The 26,897-nt window shown below is 45.8% G+C and overlaps 1 protein-coding gene across 9 annotated transcripts in view; it reads left to right on the top strand.

The window, feature by feature from the left end:
- The window catches only part of LOC125771274 (zinc finger MIZ domain-containing protein 1), a 181,453-nt gene that overhangs the window by 66,745 nt on the left and 87,811 nt on the right, over positions 1-26,897 (top strand). For 5 of the 9 annotated variants that reach the window (XM_049441720.1, XM_049441718.1, XM_049441717.1 and 2 more), the window contains exons 1-2: positions 7,491-7,652; positions 9,742-10,842. The gene's annotated coding sequence lies outside the window, so the exon portion shown is untranslated. Of the gene's footprint in view, positions 1-7,489; positions 7,653-9,741; positions 10,843-26,897 lie in introns of those variants that run through there. The other 4 variants (XM_049441719.1, XM_049441723.1, XM_049441721.1 and 1 more) reach the window with 4 other exon arrangements.

Here is a 26,897-nt window from a genome sequence, read left to right on the forward strand (position 1 = left end):
CTCCCCTTCCAAACAAACTCGGCATGACTCTCTTTGGTAGTGAAGACGGCTACGGTCACGCGTCGGAACTGAAATCGTCTGTCTCCGATGCCGCTCCCGTGCTGGTGCCTGGTTTCAGCCTCCCGCATCCAGACCGTATACTCGTCTCGTTCGTCTTGTGGAGTCTCGATATGGTACTAATAGTGATCGTGATCGACAAGTGTTGAGAAGAATCGAACATATCGAACCAATTTGGAACAGTTTTATTACACTTTGTGGTTTATTATTTGGGTATGTTGTCTGAAACTAGTTTTGAGGATGATATAACGTACATTTTGTAATACGATGAATAAACCTTTAATAATGTAACAATTGTCAAAAAAAACTTAGTAGAATGTACTTAAAATTAGAAGTGTCACTTTATCACTTTTGGCAGTGCCCTCTGGCGTGTTGTTATGTAAGCAATATTTGACAGCTGAGAAGAAATAAGTAAATTACAGTAGAACGTCGATTATCCGGGGGGGGATTAACCGGCGGGCGGATTAACCGTGCGCCGAAAATTAACAGCTATTCAACCGTGGTGAACATTTTTACTGATGTCAGGTTGGTTGAAATTATTAAAATCGTCACCAAACGATATGTTTGAATTGATTTTATTTTCGGTTCTAAATTTTAATTGTAATTTGATAATAATTCTCTTGATCCAGAATCATTTTTAGCATCAAAAGGACTACCATAGTATACTATATAGATACTATATACGATTTATTTAGATATATAAATGACCTTGATGTTTAAGGGCCTTTTATCCGTGGAAATCAATTAACCAGCATCAGTCCGGTCCCGAGCACCCCGGATAATCGACGTTCTACTGTAATTATTTCAAAAAATCTCCTTTTCAAAGTTAGTAGGTTTAAGCACACCCGCTTGTATTCCACATTTTGCTTGATCGATATTTGATGAATTCTAAACACTTTTCAATCCACCCAACACATCCAATAGATACAGTTTTGTCTCCTTCTCCCGTTCATTCATTCGTCTTCGTTTCCAAGCAGACGACTGCCATGAGACACCATCACCACACTTGGGTCTTGCCCCACTATACACCCCCAACTTCATCGTGCATCCTCTACCCATTCGCCTCCCCTCCCCCTCCCCTTTTGCGTTCCACCCATTCTCACCCCTAGACGGGGTGTTCCTGTGTGACATCGTGCTTAAAGAGCGTATGCGAACGAACAGAACTCCCCTTCTTCATCCCATTTCGTCATCTCTTCGCCCCCTTCCCTCCATCTCCTCCCGTCCCACCCCCTTTTTCGATCTATCCATCAAGCGTGGATATGGTAAACGGGCCGCTCCCGTGAAGGGGAAACGCGTTCGGGCGCGCAATCGATGGATAAAAAGCGTGAACAAAAGAGCGAACAAAACGATCAAACGGAACGGGAGAGATGAAGAAACGTTCTTCGCGTACCGCAAAACGAACACAACAAAAAAAAAACAACAACCATTACCATCCCACCCCTTTTTATATGCCGTTTCCTCCCTCCTGCTGTCCGCACTTCTGCCACCGCCATGTGCTTCACGTTTATCGTTGAACATTTCTCGGGTTTTGTTGTCTTGAACATGGTCCGTTCTGCGTCGAGAGAAAAACCCCATCCGACGGTGTTGGAGTATATGGCCAAACATTTTTCCCCTCCGTGCGAAATACACCGCAGCACTCGAGAAGCGAGAAGCGCCGAGCAGCGTGAGCAGTGAGAAGGAATGCGTGAGTGAATGAGAAACCGTACAGGAAGGAACCGCACGTTTTGTTCGTGCGAAGCGGTTTGCTTTGGAGCAACAACCAGCAGCGCAGCCTGCGTATTGAAAGTGGTTTGGGGGGACGAATGGGAGTGACAGAAGTAGCATAACAAGAAGCATATATATAAATATATGTAGTGAGTGCGAGCGAAGGGAACACGAAACGTGCGCACCGTAACGAGGTGCTATCGGAACGATATGGAAGGAAGTGGCCGACAACGGTGGCAACATCGTCGAGACCACGCACATGTAGCTGGGAAATTGGATAATCCGAAGGGCACACAGCCAAAGTACTACACTGACAGTGAAAGAGAGCGAGAGAGAACGAGAGAGAGAGAGACAGAGCAGGCCAAAATGAAAACTGAGATGACGCAAAGTGAGTTCCAGCTAATCAATACGCATACGCGTCGATTAAGTTCGCTCACGGGGTGATGACGACAATGAGCGGTAGAAGACGATGATGGAGTATGATGACAGTGCGCTGACAACGAAAATAAAGATGACGACCTTCGTCCTTCTGGACAGGGCCCGCTGGTATGCCTTCCGCAGTTGTTCGCACCGTTCACGAGTACGGACGTACTCACCGTTGAAATGTTTAAAGCCATATGCATGTACGTGTTGCATGTATGTGTGCTGTACCTTCTCATCGCTGCGTTCTGCGTTAAATGCGATGCTAATAATTGTAATTGGACTTGTCTGTCACTTATTTGCTACCAAAGAATTTAACTATGCCGCACTGAATTAGTTGTATCTGGTCAATTAATAGGGATCGACATTAGACAGCTCAAGTAATTGAGTGATTCTTCAGTAAGATATTTGTTAATATGATTGTTTCTTTTTATTGTTTATTTTATGTTTGGGTTTGTTTTTTTGTAGTTATTTCTTTGTTTGTTTGTTTTTTGTTCATTCTACATTCTTCTGTTGTTTATGTATTTGTTGAATAACTTTAAATTACTCTTTGGTTTTGTTTTCACAAAATTATAATTTTTTTGTTTTTTAGTTACTTTTTGTTTAAATTACAATGCGTCATTCATTTCTCAAACTATTTTTTTAAATTAAATTTTATTTAATAATAGCTTGCTTATTAAAACACATTTGTTTTATTCAAGCACCTTTTAACGTTTTCATAAGCTAACAAAAAAAAAACCAACAATCATTTTGAATCTCCCCTTGATAGATGTTCTTTCCAATGCATTCCTCAAACTACGTTGACAAATATTCGTACCCTGTATGATGTCGATGGTTTTACTTTTGTTAGCTTTAGTTCAAATCATTTCTTTATTGCCCTTTCATAAGCCCGTTTTCCCCGTGTTGCCACACCAAAAACACGTCATGAGTCACAAGCGAAACGATCCTTGCATCTTTGTTTTGCTTTTCCTCCCTGTTCGCTCTATTCAATTTCGTCCCTTTTGCGATTCTAATGTGTTGCTTCTAGTCTGAATTATCCAGCCGCTCACGGTAAAACCGAAATCGGACGACACAGCACAAGTATTGGCATAACCTCCCAAGAGACCCTTATCGGGTGGGAAAACGGTGAACAGCATAACGCTCACATACACGCACAAGACCGATTTTTCGATTGTAAACCACATCGACGGTGCATGTGATTTTTTAAATATTCCCTACCAGAAGAAACATATGCGAAGGGAAAACACCGAATTGAAAGAAGAGAAGAGAAAGAAAAAACGATGACGGAAAAGGGAAAACGATACAAAACAAAATGTGCGTAAATATGCTCTTGCGTTATACGGGTGTGAGAACAGCAAAAAAACCACTCACTCATAACTCACCATCGCCATGCGTTCTCACCGAAGTGAGTGACGGTGAAGGAAATTGCTCAGCGGCATAACCCGAGCAACAAACAAAACCAAAAAAACCTACCCTTAGGTCAAAATATTTTCCACTACTTCGCATGACGAGCTCTCTCGCTCTCTCTCTCTTTCGCGTACGAACAACTTCTTCGATCGCTCATTGATTGAGTCGCTCATTACGCTGTGCGTGAGTGAGACCACGGATGCGTTTTGTTTGCATGCCCACTCGCTTGCTCTTACACAGATTTCCCCAATGCGGCTTCGTCGCAGCTGAATTTTCACGGAGAGTTTATAAAGGACTAGTCCTTTCGGAAAAAGTTCCCCTTAACCTTTCCCGCTTGCCCACTTGTTCGCGTTTTATGCTCTTTTATCCTATCTTAGGGTGCAGAACATCTTCGCGGATCGTTCCGTTTATTATTTATCAGCAAAAAATATTTTGTTCATTCTGTTTCACTTGTCAGTTTTAACTTTTGTTAATTTGTTTTAATCATTTTGTGTTTTGTTCGTTTATTTGTTTTACATTTTCTAACGTATATCAAATCAGTTTCGGGGTTTTTCCCCTTTTCTTGGTGCAATTGTACCTGTAGCATTTTTTCTGAATCCAATTTTCTTACTACCCATACACAAATTGTAGCATTGCAGCCACAAAGTGACAGTACCGAGCGTGGGGAAATCAGCAGGCCGCTCGACGTTCGGTATTTAGGTTGTTTTGTTTGTACTTTTTTTCCGTCTCCCGTTTACCATCTGTCTCGCATAATTGCCGTGAGAGCAATGGAGAAGGCGATACTAGAGTGCTCCCTGTATATACACATACACACCCTTTGTGACGTCTATTTCCGTTGTTTTGAAACATCGCGACGCTGCTCGTACGCACACTCGCTCATCAGCTCATCATCATCTGCTCATCATCTGCTCCCGCAGCTCACAAATACGGCAAATTCTTCTCACTATTGCTTTGATACCATTTTTTTTGTTTTGTTTTGTATTTCTACTACTCCTCTACACCTTTTCTCTTGGGTATCGTTTCACCAGTGCGTTCTCGCTCAATGAAATGTGCCCCCATACTTATAACTTCCCTCTTCCTCCTGTCCACCCCTGCACCATTCGTCCCGTCCTTAACAGCATTCCCCTAACGAGGAGTGCTAAACGGAGCAGCAGAAGTTAAAACAGACAACAAATATTTTTCCAACACATTCGCGCTCCCTTTCTCGCCGCCATCGCGCATTTCATTCACGCACGCTCACTGTTGCGCATCTTCATCGTGGTTTCTTCTAACCAAACCCCACGAGCATGGCACGATATGCTTCTTCCGTTTTTTTGACGATGTAACATATCGAGCAGTGTTTTTGCTTCACACACACACACACCATGGCAGCCTTTTATCGACCCGCGAATAAGCGAAACGCACATATAGCAAACCGAGGGAAGGTATGAAACCAAACCAAAAAAAAAAAATGAAACGATTCAGGGTGTGAGCTGCAAAACGTTTGACATTGACTCTCGCATCTCACGCGCTCTCTGTTTGCTGTTTCTCACCCCGCTTTTTTTGGTGCGATAGAGAAGGGCGCCGAAATGAGCTGCAACCACCCATCGAAATGGGATGGAGCGAGTGATGAATGAATTTTTCCTGATTTTTCCGAACCCCTTCTCACCAAAACACTCCCTTCGCGCGCTTCCATCATGAGTCTGCTGAGTGCTTCCTTCCGAGATCCGGATGAGATCCTTGCTCATTTTCCATCTCGCTTCACTGCGTTTGCACAGCGTATCGTGTCATCTCAGCAGACGACGAACCCTTGCCGAAAACCGATTCGTTCGCTGTCGTTCAGATGATTTTATTCTACTCACGCATGTGTTTCACGCTACCACCCCCTCTCCACCTCCCCTTCCCCAACGACTTGCGATGGTAAGCTGACTGGCTGGCTGGCTGGCTGGCTGGTTGACTCGTACGTTTGGTTATGTTTGCGCGTCACCGACCTTCCTGTGGCAACTCCCTGTTTCTTCCACCAACTGCTCCGTGCCATCCAGCACATCACATAGCTTTTTGCAGTCGTCACGCCGACGCTTCTGTGTAAACGGGGAACACCAAAACCACCACTTGGGTGTAAGTGAGCGAGCGCAGTCAAAGAGCGAAGTCGGAAGCATAAGTAGGCGACGCGTTTTCCTTCTCACACCCTTTGCACGCTCGCACACTATCATCATCCTTTTTGATCGGGAGGGTCGGGACGGATCCACCTAGATGGAAATTGTGTTTATTATTTTTGTTTACATTAATATCATCGGGATGCTCAATCCGTTCTTCGATTGCAATCGAATCAAAAGCATGAAGCTGCTACTTTAAACCGTAATTGATACACTATCAGAAAGCTTTCCCATTCACAATGATTTGATTTGTTTTCGGTGGCATAATGTAGGTAACAATTTGCAATACTTTTTTTTGTGTTTCAAGCACTTAATGTTTTACGTCACTTGCTGGAATAATTAGCTTTGTTTTTACTTCATCTTTAGCTCATTAAAAATGCTCTATTCACCGAGGGCGAAATAATTCAAGGCCACGCAGTCACGGATGAAAACAGGATCTTCGTAGAGAAAATGAACCAATTACATTTCGATTTGGCTGCGCCTCTGCGGGAGTGGGAGTAGACGACACGGCTCAATACAAACCTCCCCGTGTGATTCAATCGTCTTCCCTACCCATTCCCACCCCCGTGGAGAACGGAAAACGGTGGAGAACTTCGTCGGAAAACGGAAGCGGAAAATGCCGACCTCGCGCGACTCTCCACTGTTTGGCAGCGTCGAGTTCGGTTCCTTTGAGCAACGTTTCCTTCGGCTTTCCGGGGGTTTGCTACATTCCGAGTGGCGCAAGGGCCCATGGGAAGTGAGGCAAAACGGAATTTTGACACTGGGGATGGGAATTCTATCTTAAAGGCTGAAGCTAATTGAGTATACAGTACCGGTGCATGATGTTTTGTATATAGGTGGTGAAATTGATTGATTGATCGAAATGGTATCGATATTTTGAAGTGTTTTCAGTACAAAAGAAAGAATCAAAATGCCTTCGTTTTGAACAATTTACAAATGATCCACTTAAAACATAACCATACTGTACGGTGAAACAACAAAGGTGATTTTGAAACAAAAAAAAACATTAAGCTGAAAAAATTTTCAACAAGATTGCTGCTTGCTCCTGTTGTAGAACGAAACCATCCCCCCAACAAACTTATCAATTCGTACCACAACGCACAGCACGATAAGCTGTCGCTCTTCCTCTCACTGCTCGTTTGCTCTCCCGCTCTTGCTTTATCTCACGCATTCATTCATTTGGCAGAACAGATCGTTTCAATATTCGTTCGTAGGACGCGGGAAATGGAATCGCACCAATATCATATTCCCATCTGACGAGCGACCATCCTCAACCGACCAGGTTAGCAGGTGAGAAAGAGAGCGCCAACATGTGCAAAATACGTTACATCCTGCTCGCGCCAGTGCGTGAGTGTGATTTAAAAATTGTAATCTTCGCGTACTTGTGGTCATGAAATGTTTCCAACTATGCACACTTTCAGTGATGCACAAAAAAAATTGTCTCCCATCTGAACCACTGGAGTTTTAATAGGGAAAATAAGCTTGATTTCTCTTGAAATTAACAACACAACAAGCTAACACCAAACATCGATGCAAAATCAAACGTGTCAAATGCGAACACCTTGTGTTAGAGTACATTGACCATTGAAATGGGTTTGCTCGCCCGTTGTGCGAATCTTTATCCGTGCATGGGGGAGCGAACAAGCAGCATCCCAAAGCCGTCCCCGTCTCGCTCACTCCAGTGCACGCCCAGCGTACGCAATAGTGAATTGAGGCGCGAGCGCACCACGGCAGGCACTCTCCCGAGCGCGAACCGAACAGCAGCCGAACAGCGAGAGCTGAAGCCGATTTGATGCGTGCTGGGTTTGGAACTGCGGGCGCCCATCGTCAGGTTTTTAGTTTCTTGTTTTTCTCCTACTGAACGGCACGGAACGGATCGTCCGTGACGCTGCTCCGTGTTTTTGTCGCACGACGCGTTCGCCTGAAGAGGTACGTGATTTTTGGACGTGTGTATGGCTTTTTTTTCTACCTGTCTGTGCTGGCGAACTGGTGGCAACCAATACGACTACCTGTGGACTTTGGTGACCACGGAAGATAAAATGGCCACTTGGTGAAAAAACAAAAGGACGCAATTTACATTGAATTTCAATCATAGTTTGAGCTTGTAATTCAATTTGAATGATTGATAAAGTGGCTAGTGATTAAAGTGACAATGATTATCACAAATAAGAACAGAACAGAAGTGATGGTAACCCGTAGCAACAGTAAACTATTGCTGTGCGTATAATAGACTGTCCGTGCATAAAAAAAACTTGAAGTGTTTAAAAAAAAACATTAAGTTTCCTTTTGTGCAAATAAGTGTTGTTATATACACTGGAAGTGAATGCTAGCGTGTGTAGGCGAGCAACAAATTTATAACCCCGAAAATCTGTGTCAGTTTCCATTGCAAAAGTGTAGAATTATCTTTATCTTGACGATTTGTGTCCTCAAAAAAAAAACGGTGTCAAACTCAAAAGAACAAGTGAATCACACATCTGACCAACCAACCGAACTCCCTTTCAATGAAGCATTCCAATCGGGGACAAGCCGGGTACGAACGGCGAGAGATTGTGTTTTGTTGTTATCAGGACCGTATCAGGGCCGCCGTAACGCGTTTCGTTTCGACGTTCGACGCGCTTTTTTGACAGCTGCTAAGTGCGAGGGTGTACTAGTGTGTGCTCCTATGTCCATACATATTATATGAGTGTGTGTTTGTGTGGATGTTTTTTTTTCTAAAATATGTTACAAAATAGGCTTTAGATACAGCTCGATTAGTTCTGTTGTACAGCAGGAGTGATTGAAGCGAGAACTGATAAACTGCAATATGCACCCAAATCAACGTACGTATACACACACATACACACACATACACGGATGCATTCTCACGCGGCCATAAACACTGGCTGTGTAGAAACGTGTAACCTTCACCGATCGAGCTCGAACGCACGTGTACTCGAGTGATTATTATCAACGTTTCGCGCTCGTTGGGAACTGGAATCGGGCGGAATGGTATACGCATGAGGGTCGATCGTCAACTAGCAGTATCGCCGTCCCCGCCATTAAACTAAAGAAGGCAAATGGCAACAACAAAAAAAAGAATAACACACACACAGCGTTTCCCATCGGAACGGAACGAAGCGAACGAGGTCGTGTCATATGGATGGATAAAAAGCTTCCCAAATAATACTCGAATAAACGTCACCCATCATTTACACACGCACCAGCGACAACAGCAGCAAAAAAAAAAGCTTGATGCGCGAGATGGACACAAAATCAAACCACACCAATATACTTACACTTATACCACTGCTCGACTACTATGCTTGGTGTTTTTTTTTCTCTCCTTCATCTTCGGTACGCACGAGTGCCAACTACGTTTGTTTTTTTTTTTGCAACTGTCAAAGTGCAAACGATGTGGCGTCAGTTTTTTTGCCTTGTTTATCTAGTTTTTTATTCGACCTTCTGTTGAGGGGGGGATTTACCTTTTCTCGAGGCTCGCGAGGGCTCCATGGTTCTTTCGTGTGCGTTTGGTTGTCACACTTTATCAGCTGGTGAGGTAGCAAGTGGTTTTCCGGACGGATATCGCCGCGTGTTTCTCTACTAGTGACTTGTGCCTGTCTCACCCTACCGTACGCATCTTGTTGGTAGTGGTAGTAGTTGCTGGTGACATACCAGGTTTATTATCGCGCTCGGTGCGAGCTTTATGCTCAAGGTGTAGAAAGAGAGGTACCATATCTCGCCGTGTGCGGAAGGTTGAAAACGCAGCCACAGGGTATAACATCAGAACCGGGGCAAGAGACACATGGTAAAGGGCAGCAGATATGCGTTTTTGTTTATTTCATGCAAAAACAGTGAACGGGCACTCGAATAGGAGGTCACATATCGTGGTTTTCACCGTGTTCTACTTCTGGCAAAGTTGCAAACGGTAGCGCATTTCGGCAACTAATCTTGCGTTACCCCGTACCTTTTACCCACCAACCACCAGAGCACATCGCACTGACACAAATCGTGTTTCCCTTTTTGGTTACCTTTTTTTCAGGCAGACACACACCACTCACAACAACGAGGTGTAAATTGCAGAGAATTTTAGAACATTCAGTATACGCGTACCTGGCTGAAGCGGATCGAGCTGGACTCCCAAAAAAAACTGCGGCTTCACGGTTGCTGCAAAGGAAGATAATACGAAAGATTGCAACTACGCACTGAGTGAACAAGTGCATCGGTGTCGTGTGCTAAATGTCCGAAGAAAGCATCAAAAACCGTCACCCTCATAGATTGTAGCAGGCTGTGGTCCAGTTGTTGGTTGTTTGGTGCCGGGTTGTCAACAGCAGCCGCCCTTTTGAAGCTAATTACTAAACAAAACAAAAGGATGTGTGACGCATCGGGCCGAAAAAAGTAGCGTGTGCGGCTGTTCTTAGTGTGATCAACTTACTGAAGTTACGCTTTTGGTGGAAGAAAATTTGAAAACAAGTGCCCAGCCAAGTAGAAGAAAATCAAGAAAAGGAAGAAAAAGCGTTAAGTGAAGTGGCGGTTGGTGATTACTGTTTTCCGCGTAAGGAGCATCCCCTCTCGGGTTTTTGGGAAGGTGGAAAATTATCGTGATTGTGTGTGTTTTTCGTGTACGTGGGTGAGTGTTTGTTTTTTTTTGCTAGTGTCATAAGCGCACAAGGAAGTGCAATAGGGCAAATCGGTGTTGGCGAAAAAAAGCGCCCTAACCTTGCTCACCAAAGTGAGCGACAGAAAGAGAGAGTGAGAGAGAAAGAAAGAGAAGAAGTGTTTTGCAGTGCATCAGCGTGCGTGCTCCTTTCTATGTGTGTGTGTGCGTGTTTAGTTGTATGTGTACGTAAGTGTGTGCATTGGTCACACTAGGTAGTGTGTTGTCCTAGCACTCGGCCGTGTATGTGTGTTCAGGTTTGTCTGTGTGCATCGGTGCGTGTGCTGCAGCGGGCGGTAAGAGATCGCAACGCAAACATACGTCAGTGGAACAGCTGAAACCGTGGAAACGGAAGAACCGGTATAGAGAAAGAAAAAGATCAAGTGGCAAGGAGACAAAACAGAGACACAGCACTGCAGACGCAGCCGGAAGCAGTCGAGAGGAAACCGGAAACAGAACGCACACGGAACAACAGCTAGGCTTAAGGTAATGATCGCAACTTTATCAAATACAGTGGAGCGCCGATTATCCGTGTACCGTTTATCCGGCTTTCCCATTATCCGTGCAGCTCGGAAAGTGACAGTTCCAACAGCGAATTGGCATATTAACTGCAAACCGGTGATGGCAAGAAATAAAAATCTCAATTGGAAATGATATAACTGGCTCAAGTTCGACCAAATAGAACAGATTTATTATTAGGCTGTCTACACATGAATCCGCGGACGCCGCGGTCCGCGGAAAACACGTATAACTTGTATACCAGTTGGGTCCGCTCGGCTGTCAAATTCCGCGGTGGGCTGTCAAACCTACCGCGGCACCGCGGAAACACAGTTTTGTTGAACATCAACAAATCTGTGTTTCCGCGGTGCCGCGGTAGGTTTGACAGCCCACCGCGGAATTTGACAGCCAAGCGGACCCAACTGGTATACAAGTTATACGTGTTTTCCGCGGACCGCGGCGTCCGCGGATTCATGTGTAGACAGCCTTAGATTTATTAACAAAAAATCCACTCCTTACACACTAAACACTAATACTTATCAATAAAAAGAGTTGTGCCAATTATCCGTGATATTCGCTTATCCGGCAGAGGTCGAGTCCCGATGACCACGGATAATGGGCGTTCCACTGTACTTACTAAGAGTTTGTTTTAGTAGCGTCAGCATAACATCTTTTTGACAACTAAAAACAAACCGTAATAGTATGGTCGCCTAGTCACCGTCATGAAGCCAATTGCTATTAAATAATTGTCCCATAAAATAGACGACACAACTGCATCCCTTCTTTCTGTGATCCTTGCCCCTTTTTTCCGAGGGTAGGAACTTTTCAGGATGTGTGCGCACACACACACAGTACATACGCTGCAGCTCTAACCCTCACCGTAGTATGCGTTGACAGAATGGCTTTCCAGTGGTTGCTTTTTCCGCTCACAAACTCTCCCAAGTACCCTTTTTTTCGTCCACAAAGAAATCCAGCCGCCTGATAATGATGACGGTAATGACGATTGTGTACGATGATGATGGAACCACATACACACACACACTCAGACAGTAGTGTTTGTGTATGGTATGCGTGTGTTACATCCGATTCCCTACATATGTTTTTTCGCCGGTTACCACTGGGCTTCCTGTTGAGTGTTTCCTTTTGACGATCCGTTCGTCCTTTTTAACCATACTATTGTGTTATTATTTTATTTCTGTCGGGCTCCTTTACCTTCACGGCTTGGGATTATTGAATTCCCGCTCGGGAGCCTGATACGTCGGCAGAGGTATATGTGAGGTGGTTGAGGTGGCCGTGCCCTCTACGATCCCGACCACACCCGGTGTCTCGGGGACTTCTCAGTTTCGGCATGGTCTATCGAGTAGCAGCGAACTTCGTTCGATCCAGCTGTTGATTTGTCGAGTCCCTTCGATGATTGGTGATGGTGAGCAGGACGGAAAAAGGTCCTTTTTTTCAGTCCGATGCCCAAATGTGTCCTTTTGCTGCAGGGGCAAACTGTTACGGGTCATCCCGGGCGGTGTATTGTGGTTTTCCCTCTGTTTGTGTGTGTGCATTTCTCTTTGTCTCTGTTTGTTATATTGCGGCAGGGTAATTGAAATCGTCCAAAGTACGAAAGCCACCTAAGGGAACTGGTACGCTTTACCTTACTCCCGTGGTGCGTAATAGCAGCAAGAAACAGCAGAAAGAAAGAAGGGAATTTCGTCTTTGAGAAGGAAAGGTACAGTAAACGCAAGACACAATATGAAAAAGCAAAACCTTAAAACATCAAACACGAGCAAGAGCGACATCCATAGGCCAATCGTCCACTGTCGGGTGTTTGAAGCCCGAAACGATCATCACCATCTTCAAGATGGCACTTCTCCAGAAGGAGGGATATGCTTTCCGGTAATTTATTTGGGACTCTTTGGCTGGTAGAATCGGTCCAAAAGGATCGATTACGACCTTTGTGACTGCAGTGGGAGAAGCGAATGGCTATATTATTGAAGGCTTGCTTTGGAAGGAGTAAGGTTTTTACATCCAGCTGGACATCTTCGAACTAGCATCTGGTGACGCATTTCAAAGGGGACTGCTCCCTCAAAACACACCTGTACAGGCGTTGTGTAGCGCAACCTGAAAGCATTGTTAGTTCACGCGTACTAAGCGTTGCGTGCAAGTCATCCGCCGTCCAACTGCTTGCGTAAAGTACAAAAAAGCCAATCTTGCAGTGTCAGGGAGAGATGTCCATGGCAGTGCCTTGCTGATTGATAACGAAACGGAATCGAAGCGGACCTCGTGCGGGCATTTACTTACTGATAAATCAAACAAACTTCTCTTCCGTTCCCTTCCTCTCCCAGAATACTGAATGGCGTGAGGTTTGTAGGTATTTTTCACCTCCCGAAAGTGTCGTAATTCGTATTGGGCATTGTACAGGTCATTTTTAATTCAATGAATTTTGGGGCGTTTTTGGTGCGTTATTTACACTAACTAGCTGACTAGTTAGTTAGTTGTTACATTAGGCATATATCTTTGCAACACTGTTTACATTTGAAGAGTTCCAAGAATTCATCCAGTTACTCAAGTTCTGAGTCGCTGCCCCAGTTTGAAACACGCCTCGGCACGGATATCGTTAGACGATAGATACCTTCGGTAATGAAGACGTAACCGAAAATGATATAACCTCAATTTACCTATCATCCCTCGCACCTGTACGTGGCCGATCGTATCGCGTACGGTTTGCTTACGGTCTTTCAACTCCTCAGCGGGAACCTCGTCGTGGGAAGGGAAGGAACACCTTCCACCCAACGAAATAGTATCAACAACAACAATAAGGGGTGGTTTCTTCTGTGTTTCAAATCGAAAGAAAAACACCGATCCAAGTAAACACACCGAACCAGCGGGTTGGCGCGTCCTAGTAACCGGGTATTGAGTGCTGCGGTAGTAGTGAGAAGAAGAAAAAAAAAACCACATTGAGTAAAACGCCACGGACGCCACTCGACCGCTTCCATACCATGCGACAATTGCCGACACTGGGGCGATGTGTGTTGCCACAAGTGTTTGCTTGATTAATGTCAGCGCGACTATGTATGGTTCTTTCTGCGTGTGTGTGTATGTGTTTGGGTGGGGGGTGGGGGGGGGGGAGTGTTCGTCTTTTCCTCAGTGAGGAAACTGTGCGTTGCGAAAAGGCAGCGCGCAACGGTGCGCAACATTCGACCATCGAACAGGGTCATTCGAGCGGCCAGCACAGAGAACTCCGAAAAAAAAGCCAAATAGAACCCAACTCCATTACACAAATTAACAAAGCGTTCAACAACAGCACCAACAAAAAAGGCACAGACACACACAGCGTTTACGTTCAATGAGGTAAATAAAAGACAAACAAACATCACACACGGTTAGGGTTGTACGATATGCCGGAAAAATGCCGAATGTCAAAATTTTTCGCTGCAATTGGAGCATCCGCACTGCGCTAGATCGCGGACTAATCAATTGAGTAAGAAGATCGGTGAATGGTGGAATCTATGATGGCTTCAGCTGGGATGCCTAAACTTGAAGATGGGATCTATGAAAACTATATTGGAGATCCGATCTATTAGATATCGAGAGTGGGGATTTGAAATCAGGATATCTCATCCTGAAGAAATTCTAATGAGTTCTCTCTCTTGGCTTCTTGGCTTTAATAACTTTACAGGTCACGCCGGCTATTTCTGGCTTATTAGACTTATTTTTTACCACATACCCAGATAGTCAGTCCTTGCTACGGGAGGACGGTCCGGATGGGATTTGAACCCGGTCCTGCCGTGTGGACCGGCACCGTTTATCACATGTACCACCGGGTCGACCTCGGTGAGTTCTAATGAGTTACTGAGGATATAAATTCATCAGTCATCCTCAGATATCGAGTGGGGATTTGATATCAGAATATCTCTTCCTGAAGAAATTCTAATGAGTTAGAATATGCATTTGCACTTACATCAAATGATATCTCGAGAACTTCCAATTTTTGTATTTGTTGTACTTCAATTTTATATTTGTTGAACAGGTGATTTTAAAAAACAAACTCAAGTCAATAAAGAACTTAATGATAGGTTACTACTACCAAAATCGTTAAGATCCATGAAGAAGATGTGAGCTCCAAATTTATTTTACTCTGAAGATTGTAGACTACTTCGAAAGACAACTCGCAGATAGTCGTCAGATATCAAAGGAAAAAGTGTTTCCAACTTCCTATTCAAATATTGATCCCACTTTCTAACCTTTCACCTTCTCCACCGGTGAGGAAATGGATCGGTGCACGTAGCTTGCGCACCGGAAGAAAGTCCGCAATGGTTGCTCCTCTTCACACCATGACGCCCGCATGTTTGGAGACAATCCATTAATGGGAACATCTCGCAAAACGTCCGCCCGACAATATCACACGGATCACATGCTTCACGCGCCCCATCCATTGATCCATTCCGATTGTCGCGTCAAGATGGGAGACTTTTCTTTTCCTCCCCCAACTCTTTCGCTAGGGGATGGTTTTTCTTGTCGAGCGAAACACTGGCTGTATCTAATGTTTTTCCATAGTTTTGTTCCCTAAGTCGTATACCGTTTGGCCTTTGTTATGCATTACCACTGTTTCGACTTATTCCCGTCCCCATCACCACAAACCACTTACCCGCCCTCCACCCTCTCCTTCTCACCCCCGACGCAAACGTTGACATTCTTGAACCTTCCCCAGTACCGTTTGGATCATTTCGCTACAGCATTTTGCTTGGACATTTTATAGCACAAACGATCCCACCGCACCCACACCCGTGCGCATATCGTTGTTGCCGTGTGTTTCCTAGCGCAGAAATCATCAGCGTGTCAGTTTTGCGGGATGCTATTATTTTTGAGGTCGCGCGACTCTAAAAAACCTGCCCTGAGCGATGGATGCCGGTTGGGAATGACGACGGCCGAGCCGAGGGGTGAAGACACGGACCGGACGTACCGTACTTCGGGCGGGTACGATGATGATGCTGTCGCGGGCGGAATCTTCATGCACAGACAATAATAAAGCAGCCGAGTACGCTTCAGCGTTGGGCGGTGCGCATCGAGGAGACGCAAGCAGAAGAAGGCAAACGGTGAGGAGACGCAAAAAGCAAAACACTCGCAGAAGATTGAACGGGGCAACACGCCACAACTGTCGCCGCAACACGCGCCACCATAGAGCATTGTTGCTTAAAATCATCGATCGGCCACCATCGAGCGGCAAGCACACAGATACACAAAAAGAGGCAGCACAACACTGAAGAAGAGGAGCTAATAGCAATTTCTGTACTGCGCTCGAAAGCGAGTGAGCGAAGGGAGAGAGAGAGAGAGAGAAAGAGAAAGGTTGAGAAAATGCAATGGGGTAAACGATTTGCATTGCAGTTTTCCTACCATCCCCTACATGCATGCTTCCTCCCACTCGTCCCCCCCATCCCGACCCCACCAATAACTGGGGGCCGTCGTCCATCTGTGGCTGATGTTCGGCTGTGCACAGCGCAGAGAGAGAGAGACCCCTTCCGTCGGACAAGTTTGTTGTACGGTCCGTGTGGCAGGGCAGTGCCTGGTACGGTACGGGTTCGATCATGCGATTCGCGATGCAACTGCACACAAGTTCCACAGCACAGCTCGCCCTATCCACCCGCGCCGCACAATTTGTTGCCACCGCGTGCAATGAAATGCATCGATTTCGAACCTTCATTGCCAACGGTCGGGGGGCGTTCGAGAGGCGATATTTATTCCATCTTTGCCACATCTCCAGCACGCGGGACCCGTGAGAGGGGGGGGGGGGGGATGTGTGCAACGGCTTCACGTACGTGTGTCACCCACCTCTTCCCTCGCCTCCTCCTCCTCCCTACCCACTTGGCTATAAATGCGTGCACACACAGAGCCAGAGTGAACACACGGATACAGTTTCGTATTTTTCCCTGTTACCGTCAATGGCCCTGGCCTCTCGTAGTTTCACTACTATTTCGCCGGTCACTTCCATCACACAATCCAGCATGCAGTTCGTCATGCTGGGCTAGGGAAAATCGCACACACACATCACACCCGGACCGGTAATAGTGCTAGTTGCAGTACGTCCTCATCTTGTTGCTCTCCTTACAAACCCACATACCCACACAGAAACCCCGATTTCCCTCGTCGGTCCATCTCCAAAAAAGTGCTTCCTTGAGCACCCGCTCCCTGCGAGGGCCGGATACGAATGATTGACAACGGTAGTAACCGTGCACAACGCAACAACGATGACGATCGTGCACCGTGCGCGAAATGCCACTGTCATCGCCAAACGTCAACCGGATGGTCACCGGAATGGACAGCACGATGTCGCCGTGGTACCGCCTCTAGAGCTGTGATCTACTTCCAGCACACTTCCGGACATCGCGGCGACAGACCTGCGCCGTCTGGAATTTCGTTTCATACGCTGATGATCGCATTTGATAATTTAATTAATCGTTACATCTAACCCCGGTACACGGTTGGGCACTTTTAAGGAGTGCTGTTGAATAACATCTCCCCGTAGCGAGATTGCGAAACAAAACTTAACACCCTTCAGTACATACAGCGATGACAGGCTAAAGGTGATTGGCGCCAACTTCAAACGGGACAGATTCACAACACAATATACTACAAACGCTCCACTCCCGCCGGAAGGGTGGGAGGATAACCTTCGGTACAGGCGGACTACTTGTGCACCACTTAGTGAGCAATTGATGAAAATGGGCTGCCCTAGCCCTGTGCACTGATACGGGCGACATCATGTGGGGAATGCGTGAATTTGTACGATGTCCGTTGTCAACCTATCGAGAGGTGCGCAATTGCAATTTATTTTGCATAACTCCATTAATGGTGCCACGCGCACAAGCCTGTCTGGAATGTTGCGCCGGTGATTGCGTGAAACTAGCCCCTTTAGTTTGTAGTGTTACCCATTTTTGACAGATGACAGGTGTCAAATGGGGGCAAATTAGTAGCTCGCTGACATCTGTGTGTGAATTTTAACGATTTTTGCCCAATGAATTTGAGATCATTGTGTTTTTGACATTTAATAACACCAAATTTTGACAGCTGTCAAAATTGATTAAACGATTAATGCCTTTTTACTGATTTATTATTAACTTCCCATGAAGGAGTATATTGGAGATATATTTGAAGCGCACATTTACAAATTTGAACAAACTTTACACTCCATCTCGTTTTTAGCCAATTAATTCACTTTCCTTCGTGTTATGGGTTTCTCTTCTCCCTTCCATTAATGTCCTTCTGCCGAAAGCTGTATTATGAAGCGACAAGAAGATTTCATTTGCTACTATTCTTCGTCTTACCGATCGGCGTATCTCATCGACACCACCATTATCCTGTACTGTCGGTTTGGATTTTGCGCTCGGGTGTTTGGTTTTGGATGCGAATGCATCCAGCAAAAACTCAAAACCTTCCGTTTGTGGATGGTCGGTTTTTCTCAATATTTTGTTTTATCGTTTCGCGCGCGTGTGTGTGTGTCTTGTCCTTCTCGCAACAATTCCCTTTTCCCTTTCCTTTCGCGTCTCGATTTACCACTCTGTATATGATCCTTCGGCTATGGCTATGTCATCCTTCGATCATGTTTTTCGTTTGCGTTTACGGTGCGTTTTGTAGCTGCCTGCAATGCTCGAGCGATTGGGATAAGCGAACTGGGCCGGCTGTATATATAGAGACACACTCGCGTATATTTTCATTTCTTTTGCTTTAACGTTTATCTCCACCTTTTACCTTTTTATTTTATTTTTCAGTGTGTCGTTTGCTTCTTCTTTTACTTTTGCACGGTTTTGTCGTCGAACTGTGTTTACCTTCACCGTTCGCTTTGTTGGTTGCATTTATGTCTGCGCCCCCTGTCCGGCTACGATCTTGCCTCTATCTTTTTTTGTGCATCCCGACGGTTTCCGTCCCAGTGTCTTGCGGCGGTGCCAATCATTCCCGTGCATCCCATGCCCTTTAAGCTTTTAAATTTTGGAGCCATTGAGTTACTTGGGTGGTAGGTGTGCCCGAGGGGGTGAAGGGGGAGTTTGAATCCTTCCGAAAATGACTAGGAAGAGACTTCTCAAAAGCCAACGAACCAGAGCTCGTACGGGAAGATGCATTTTATGCCGAGACAAATTATTAATTTTCTCCGTTTTATTCCTCCCGCCCGGTGAGCGCAGTTGTGTGCCGGCGTCCGGACATGAACCGATCGATGGTTTTGCGCCCAGTGTGCTCCGGTTTTGTGCTCCGATGCTGACGAACCGGGTTTTATCTGTCGCTTTGCTGTGTTTATATGTTTATTTTTTTATTACAAAAACTTCACAACACTCCTAGCACGTTTGGTTGATGGAAAGAAGTGTAGCAAAAAAGAAGGAAAACGCAGTCGTTTCGTGGTCCGTCGCCGTTTTTGCGATACCTTTTTATATTATTTAATTTTTCTGCATGCATCAACCATCGAAAGCATCGATTGGGTGTGCTTTCGGATGTTTGCTGACTGATGCAGGCTTTGTTGTGTTTTTTTTCTCTTTTGGGTAGTTCAGTGAGATCTTCATATTATTCCGTGGGTTTCAACGGGCATCATCGAAGCCCGGTCTCGAAACTTTACACCGTCCGAAAATGCACCAAACGTCTGGCGGAACGATCGGCCATAAAAAAGCGATCATGACGACATAAGTAGTGTGTGGAGGCAACAACAAAAAAAACCGCACAAACGAATTGCCACCGTTACCATTAGCTGACGCGGTTGGTTTGGTTGAATTCGCTTGTTTTCATGCTTATTTCATGCGATCCTTTTCCGTCTCGGAGTGAATTGGCGAACGTATGGAAGCAAAGAGACCCAAAGCGCTGTGCAGAGCCATCCTTGAACGAGACATTCTCTTGCCATTTGCTGAAAGTTTCGCTCAAATCCACACCCAGGCGCTTGCAGCTTAGCATAATATCTATCCTGGGAAAAAAGAATTCGCACACCGTACTCCGATTATCGTACCCCACGATAGAGTAATGGTTAGCTGCGGAAAATAAATAAATGAAAAAAAAGTCACCAGCCATATCAATCATCCTTACCAACAAGCAGACTGATGACAAGCGATAAAATCGTTCATTGATGTGATTTGAAGAACGGTGAAAAAAAAAGTATGATTGCTCACTCTAGTCACAAATCTAGTGCTTAGTTACACCTTTGCTTCATTATCTGACGTTTTCGACCAAATTGCGTCGACCTTGTCACCGATTTGTGTTCCTGCACCACATTTCGGTTTACCGTTCTTCTTCGGACAGGGAAAAATATGCAACAATCTGTCATTGGAATAAATTGACACCTTCCAAAATGGAGTGCGAACCAGTTGGCGCACCGATGGATGATCGTTCGATAGGTTTTTTCTTTTTTTCTTTTTTGGTGACGGATGAAACGTCCCGACAAAGACGTTTCGGCTGTTGTGGCAGTGTCCTTGTGCGACACCACCGTTAGGAAATAATCTCTTCAATTGGAACGCTACTCATTATCACCTTTACCAGCCTGGGGTACAATGGACGGTGTGTGCGTGTTGTCGCCGGATGGAAGCAAGCGTTCGAGACAAAAAGCCAAAATGTCACTCGATCGTGCAAACGCAAAGTGAACAGTTTGGCTTCCACAATCGGCGAGCACACACAAAACGGTAGCGAACCCGCGCGGCTGCTGATAAGCATCTCACCACAGCATGACCTCGTGTGGGGGGGGCATAACAACACAACAAAAGGGTAGGGTAGAAAAAAAAGAAAAGAAATATGTAGCCAATCGTAAACGTGTGACTAAAACCTTGTGGAAACTACTAAGCGTACGTTTGGTTTACTTTTTTTTTGTTGCTTTACGCTGGTCACTCGGTTTGTGGCGGCGATGTGTAAAGATGTGTGCAATCGCATCCACCCGGGTTTGTTTTACGATCGATTAGGAAGATGAAGGCAATACCACTAACCCGGTCCTTGGGATTTATATGTCTCGTGACTGTGGATGCATTGAACGACGTCCGCTTATTGCATTATACAAGCAATCACATATTCCTTTTCATTGTGTATGTGTTACACATTGTGATCGCGAAAAACTAAGAAAACTGCATCGCGCTTCACAAATATGTAAAAAAAAATTGTGATCTGGAGGAATCTGGATTAATCTCTAATTGGCAAGTCCCAATAGTAGCGGAAGACATCAATTGGTGTTTAAAAAACGAGACAGACAGTGAAAGGATAGGGATAGAGAGAGAAAGAGCGAACGAGAAATTATTGTTTTAAAGCTACTAATATTTGTGTAGTTTATGACATCGGATTCACTGGATAATACATCCTCTTTTGATGAGGGAGGGAGGGGATCTCTAATGCATGGTTGATTATTCTCACAGAGATTCGAACCGTGATCGGTTCGAGTGAGATCCTGCGCCAAACGCTCTCGGCCATATCGGGGTTTGATTGGTTAGAGAGCAAGTTGTTTGTTTTATGGTGTGCATTCTCGTAAACGCTTCGCGCTGAAAATGACAATTAATGGTAACATTAGCTGAAGGCTTTAAAATATTTTTAATTTTAATGTGAGATCATCAGAGAAGGTGAATGTTTCCTAAAGTTGCTCTAAACTATAAACATTTCATTTCTTCTTTCCGTTCCTTTATAACCGCATCGTACTTTCAATTTCGCAAGGCGTTTGCCGATTGTATCGCTACCGAAAAATGAGTTATTTAAAACGTGATTAAAATAATCAAAACTAATCACAAATGTACGTCTATCTGCGCCTTCACGTTCTGGCGCGAGCTTTACACGGACAACGTACTATCGTCATGATTGAGAGTGATCAATATTTATTCTGCTGAAGCAGAGAACGTGAGCATAATTGACCGGGGGGTTGACGGTGGCGATGGTTGGGATTGCGCACGGGATGTAGACGGCGCTCGTTCGTATTCAACATTTCGCACGTACCGTCAGCAGTCTGGTGTGATAGGTGGTGTGGTAGTCGCGAGGGGCGGGCGGTGGTTCCGAAAAACGCGCGACTGCTGCTTCGGTGCAGAGCAAAACGGTGCGACTGTACGTGTGTGTATGGACGATGGACGACGCCACCAATGAGTGTGGGGCACCAGTACCTCCAAGCCAATGGACAGCAAAAGGGATGTGTGGGTGGGTGGGTTGGGAAAAAGGGGGGGGCATGGTTTCCACCGTGCGATCGAATGCATGAGCGCTCGTTGGCGCTAGCGAGCGTTTTGCTCAAGAGGGATGAAAGGTGGCTTGGTGGTGGTGGTGGATGGTTCAGCGGTTGCGAGCGCTGATTGTGGTGAGTCTGTTTTGGCATCGCCTCGAACAGCACGATTAAGACGATAATGACGAGTGAGCAGCGAGCTGGAGCCAACCAGGACGGGGAAGCACGGCGGTGATGAAGGCGGCACATAAAATCGTCGACCGTGATCTGCGAACAAATCCACCCGGCCGTCTCACATCTCGCTCGCTTATCATCGTCGTTGTCCCGTCGCCATTGCCGGGTGGGGTTGGTTTATGTGTGTGTGTGTGTGTGTGTATTTTTTTTTCTTCTGTTTTGTATCACCGCCGCCATCCAATGTTGCTACGATTGCTGTCTCGATACGGTGCGCGAGACGAAAAGATGACTATGTGTGTGTATGTGTATGTGCGCTTGTTTGTGTGTATTCACACGTACACACACACACGCTCGTACTAAAAATTCGCTAAGAAGAAGCTGAGGGTGGCCGAACGGTGGTACGCGAGTAGCCTGTCCCGTGTACTTGCGAAACGATCGCGAATGAATTCGACTCTCTAGATGAAGGGTAGCGGAACGGGCACACAAGTTTTGCATGTGTGTAGACTCTTGGGGATGGTAGAAAAAAATGGTGGCAAAAGATGAAATATTAGCCGACGTTCGTCACCTGCAATTCCTCGTGGGCAGTAGATGTCCAAGGTAACAAGGAGGATGGAAATCGATGCTTCTCTGGTACATCCGAATGTTTGGGCATTTGAAGTTCACGTAAATGAAAACACAAACCAGCAACCAGCCAGAATGTTGTGTACATGTTGGGGAGACGTCGTTCTCATCATGCTAAAGGATGTGTAATGTCGAGTAATGTAGAGATGTTTATTTCTTAATTAATTTATAAAGTTACTACTCTGCGGATATCGTAGTTCATCTCCATATGTATCTCTATTCAAGCTGAACTAGTGTCATACGTTCTGCCATTGTTTCCTGACTATTCCTTCTGACCATGGTTCTTTACATTTTCTGCCACATCTCGCGGCTTCTTACCGGCACCGATCAGCAAAACCTGGCTCATCATCGTTCTCGTTTTTTTTTTTGGTGACGGCGGCTTACGTGCGCCTAATGCGTGCCGTGTCTTATCCCCCCTTATTCCGTGTTTCCGCTTCTTTATCGCTTGTTTTCTGGTCCGCTTTGCCGCATCCGTCCATCCATCTGAAAACGGCATTTTGCGCCCTGCTGTTTGTCGCCGTACCGGGTCCGGTTCTTGTCTCGCACACCTTCGACCGATGTCGTCTTCGCTGATCACCTGTCCCCACCGGGTTCGCCTTTGCCCGTAACCATCGCAGCCAGGTGGTTTGGCCTCGGAGCTGATGATGTGCCCGAATGGCGACAAGACTTTTCGTTGTTGCTTTGTTTGTTTGTTTTTTTTTTGCTGCGTTGCGTTGGAGGATACATTGATCTGTTCTCTCGGTAGTAAATTCATATTTCAAAATCTTCTTATCGATCGATGTAAAGAATTGTTTATTTGATAACAAAAAAAAACGAATAGTAATTGCAATGAAAGATGCGTGATGAAACAATATTTAGCCAGCAGTGTGACCCTCAACTCTAATTTATGTAATGATTAAACAAAAAACTCACGTCTCGATCGTGTGCTGATCATGCATAATAAATCGCGAAAAAAAACACACACACAAATACCAACGGAGGTAAATACAAAAAAAAAGCTAATGAGAGCGTAACTTCCCACCAACCAATGAGAGCCAATGATTAAGAAGGACGCGGAAACGGTGCGTGCGCACCGAAACGCGGCGATGAAACGGAATCGATGAAAATATTTACAAACAGACGCTCGCGCACACACGCGCACGCTCGATGACATTGGTCGTGACAGGTCGCTTACCGGTCGAATAAGCACCGGCAGGATCGTTGGTTGGATCTTGCCAAATAACAAGCGCACGTGGGGGGGGGGGGGGGGGGGGGGTGACGTTCCGGACGGGGCAGGTGTGAGGAAACTGGCAGCGTTGTGAGTACCGCGCGGCCTGGTTCTCATCTCACACACGGAATTTCTATCCAGGTATTCATACGCACGCATCTTCTCACCAGCGCGAACTCTCGCTGTTTCGCTTCTTGCTCATTCTCTCTTGGCTGGGAATGTTTGAAGCTCCAATGAAGATGCGATGGTCATTATTTTCGTCGCATGTATATTACACACTTTTTTCGTTTTTTTTTCTTCTGTGGTTATTCAGTCTGTTACATTTCACCTGGTTTCGAACTCCGGCCCGTTCCGGCCCGTTCCAACGAGCGAAAAACCTTCGAGGAGGTCTTGCGCTTTACAATTTGGTGTAGTTCGCTTGCTACAACCACTGTTGCACGTTTATCCGCAGATGCCAGATCTAATGTTGCCTGGTTGATCTGGTCCTTTCCACTCCCGACACCTTTCGCAGAGGGTCGTCACACCGGAGGGTTCATCTGTTTTTTTTTTGCCTTCCACGTTCCTTTCGTTTCATGGCACCGCGGCCAACGTGATCGTTATGTGTACATACAGACACACAGAAACACACACACACGTACACGGTGGGTCGGATGCTAGACGCGGGAAGACAAAATAAAGCATTGCTATGGTGTGTCTCTCTCTCCCACCGCGATGACACCGTTGACGGGCGGACGGAATGGATCGAAACGCCAAACCAAACACAGCGGAAGATCATTCCAAAGTAAATCGAATAGTCCGTGGTGCACGATCAGCCGCTACGGTAAAAGGGCGTGCGAGGGTTTCCGATCGTCAGTGGTGTGTGTGTGTGTGTATGGGGAGAAAGCGTTGGGAGCTAGGGTAGGGTGGGGGGAAGGGGGAAGTTTTGTACCTTTTTTTCCCTTCCACGGGTAGGAATTTACATCATGAACGAAAGTAGATCGAGCTGAGCCGAAGGAGAGCCGCTATTAACTGCATTTTGTACCGCTTTTCCGTGCTCTTGTTTTCTTGTGTGTGTGTGTGTTTTCTCGTCAGCCGGCCAAGTTGTTCAGTTTTTCATCGTTTTGGTTTGTTTTGGATTAGATGATGAATGTTTTACGTCAATAATGCAAAGTTTCATATTTTAACGAGGTGTATCACACACTTACACATTTCTAACCTAATTATCCGGGAGTGTGATTCCGATATTTTCATCTAGTTAAACAAATTTGCCTATATCATCCGGACAAATGGCCCAGTAAAATGGTCGCTTAAGCTGTCAGCGATGTGCTTCACACTGCCAAACATTAAGAGGGTCGTTAAGTCATCAATGTGAAGTACCTCGTGTTCGATGAAGCCCTACCGGAACGGATCCGTTGAATGATGGTTATCGGGTGATAATCATGCCACTATGCGGGAGTTTACGTACGGATCCTTAATCCTGTTGTGTTCGATGCCCGGAGGGTTCGGCTACCAAAAAGTGCACCAACGAACCTTTCCTTCGTCTTCCCATTTTCAAACCAAACCAATGTCATGTCCTTTCCACCCTGGCCCAGGACAATTGGCCTCTGTTGACTACCCCGAAGGCGGACAAAAAGGTATTCGATCATCTTCATGCTCAAGCATTCTGTCGGTCCCTTTTACTTTATCCATTTCTCTTTCGACATCTTCCCGTGTTTGTTACCACCGGACGATGATCTGTTTCTGGATCATTCAATGCACTGGTCTGGTTGCATCGAAATCACCTAGAGGGCCCGTTTCATTCTACCTTAAGAAAAAAAAATGTGTGATCTTCACATTCCAGCAAAGCTCAAGCTTTTCAGAGCCCCCGTTCGATTCTTCGACTGTTCCGGGACCGATCAGACCGATCTCAGCTTAAATCCAAAGGGGACTTACTACGTCCACCATGAATGTGACGTTCTTCCGGCATTCTACCATAGGGATCACACATCTCACCCTCTTCCAACCCCTCCCCAATCCTCCCGAAACACTGGGATGGATTTGTAAACTCCCCGTTTATTTCATGCTCCACAGCTCCAAATGGTTCGACACAGACCCGGGGTGGACGGAACTCGGGTGTGTATTGAGTGTTTATACACTTTTATTATCCGATCATCATTTCCATGTGTCTTCTCGGCTTCTTCGTTCGTGATGCTCCCTTTTTTTCCATTCTTCTTCCATCTTTCTCTCTCTCTCTCTTTTCTCTTTCTCTTTCACGTGTGTTTTATGTTTTACTTTTCACCCATTTTCTTCGTTTTTGATTCCGCTATCCATCCATCCCGCTTTTCTCTTTGTGTGTTTCACCCACCTGGTCCCCTGTCCTGGTACATTCCGCACCACCCCGGTACGTGTCCACGTTCGCATTGGCAGTATTTTCTCATCGTTTTTCGTTTGCTTTCTAGTTCTTGGTTCCCATTCGGTGGTGGTGGTGGTGGTGGCGTGGTATTGCTTTTATTCTTCTGCCTGCGTTATATCGCTCCTACTCCATCCGTTTAGCTCATTTTCATCTTTCTTCTTCGACCGGCCCTCCTGGCTGCTCGTCCCTTTTTCCCATTCCCTGTGTGTTTGGTTTATCATCTCTTTTCACTCGCATTTCCCTTCACATTGCCGATTGCCCTCTCTTACCGGATGCCGGGTTTCGTGTTTCTCTTTCTCTTCCTGGGGTTCCCCTCCTGGGACGTGGAAGCGAACCCAGTAAGCCCGCAATCTTGTGCGACTCTGCGACCCAGTGTGTTTTGCCGCTTCCATACACCTTTCGTTTGCCTTCCACCGTTTTTTCCCCATTCCCGATCGCTTCCACCGGTACCGGCGAGTGTCTTCTTAAACCGCTGCCTTTCCGCTTGTTTTGCTTTTTTTTTTGGTCTTTTCTTCAAGCAAACGCACTCACATCCA

The sequence above is a fragment of the Anopheles funestus genome, chromosome 3RL (genome assembly GCF_943734845.2).
Source record: "Anopheles funestus chromosome 3RL, idAnoFuneDA-416_04, whole genome shotgun sequence".
NCBI classification, from domain to species: Eukaryota; Metazoa; Arthropoda; class Insecta; order Diptera; family Culicidae; genus Anopheles; species Anopheles funestus.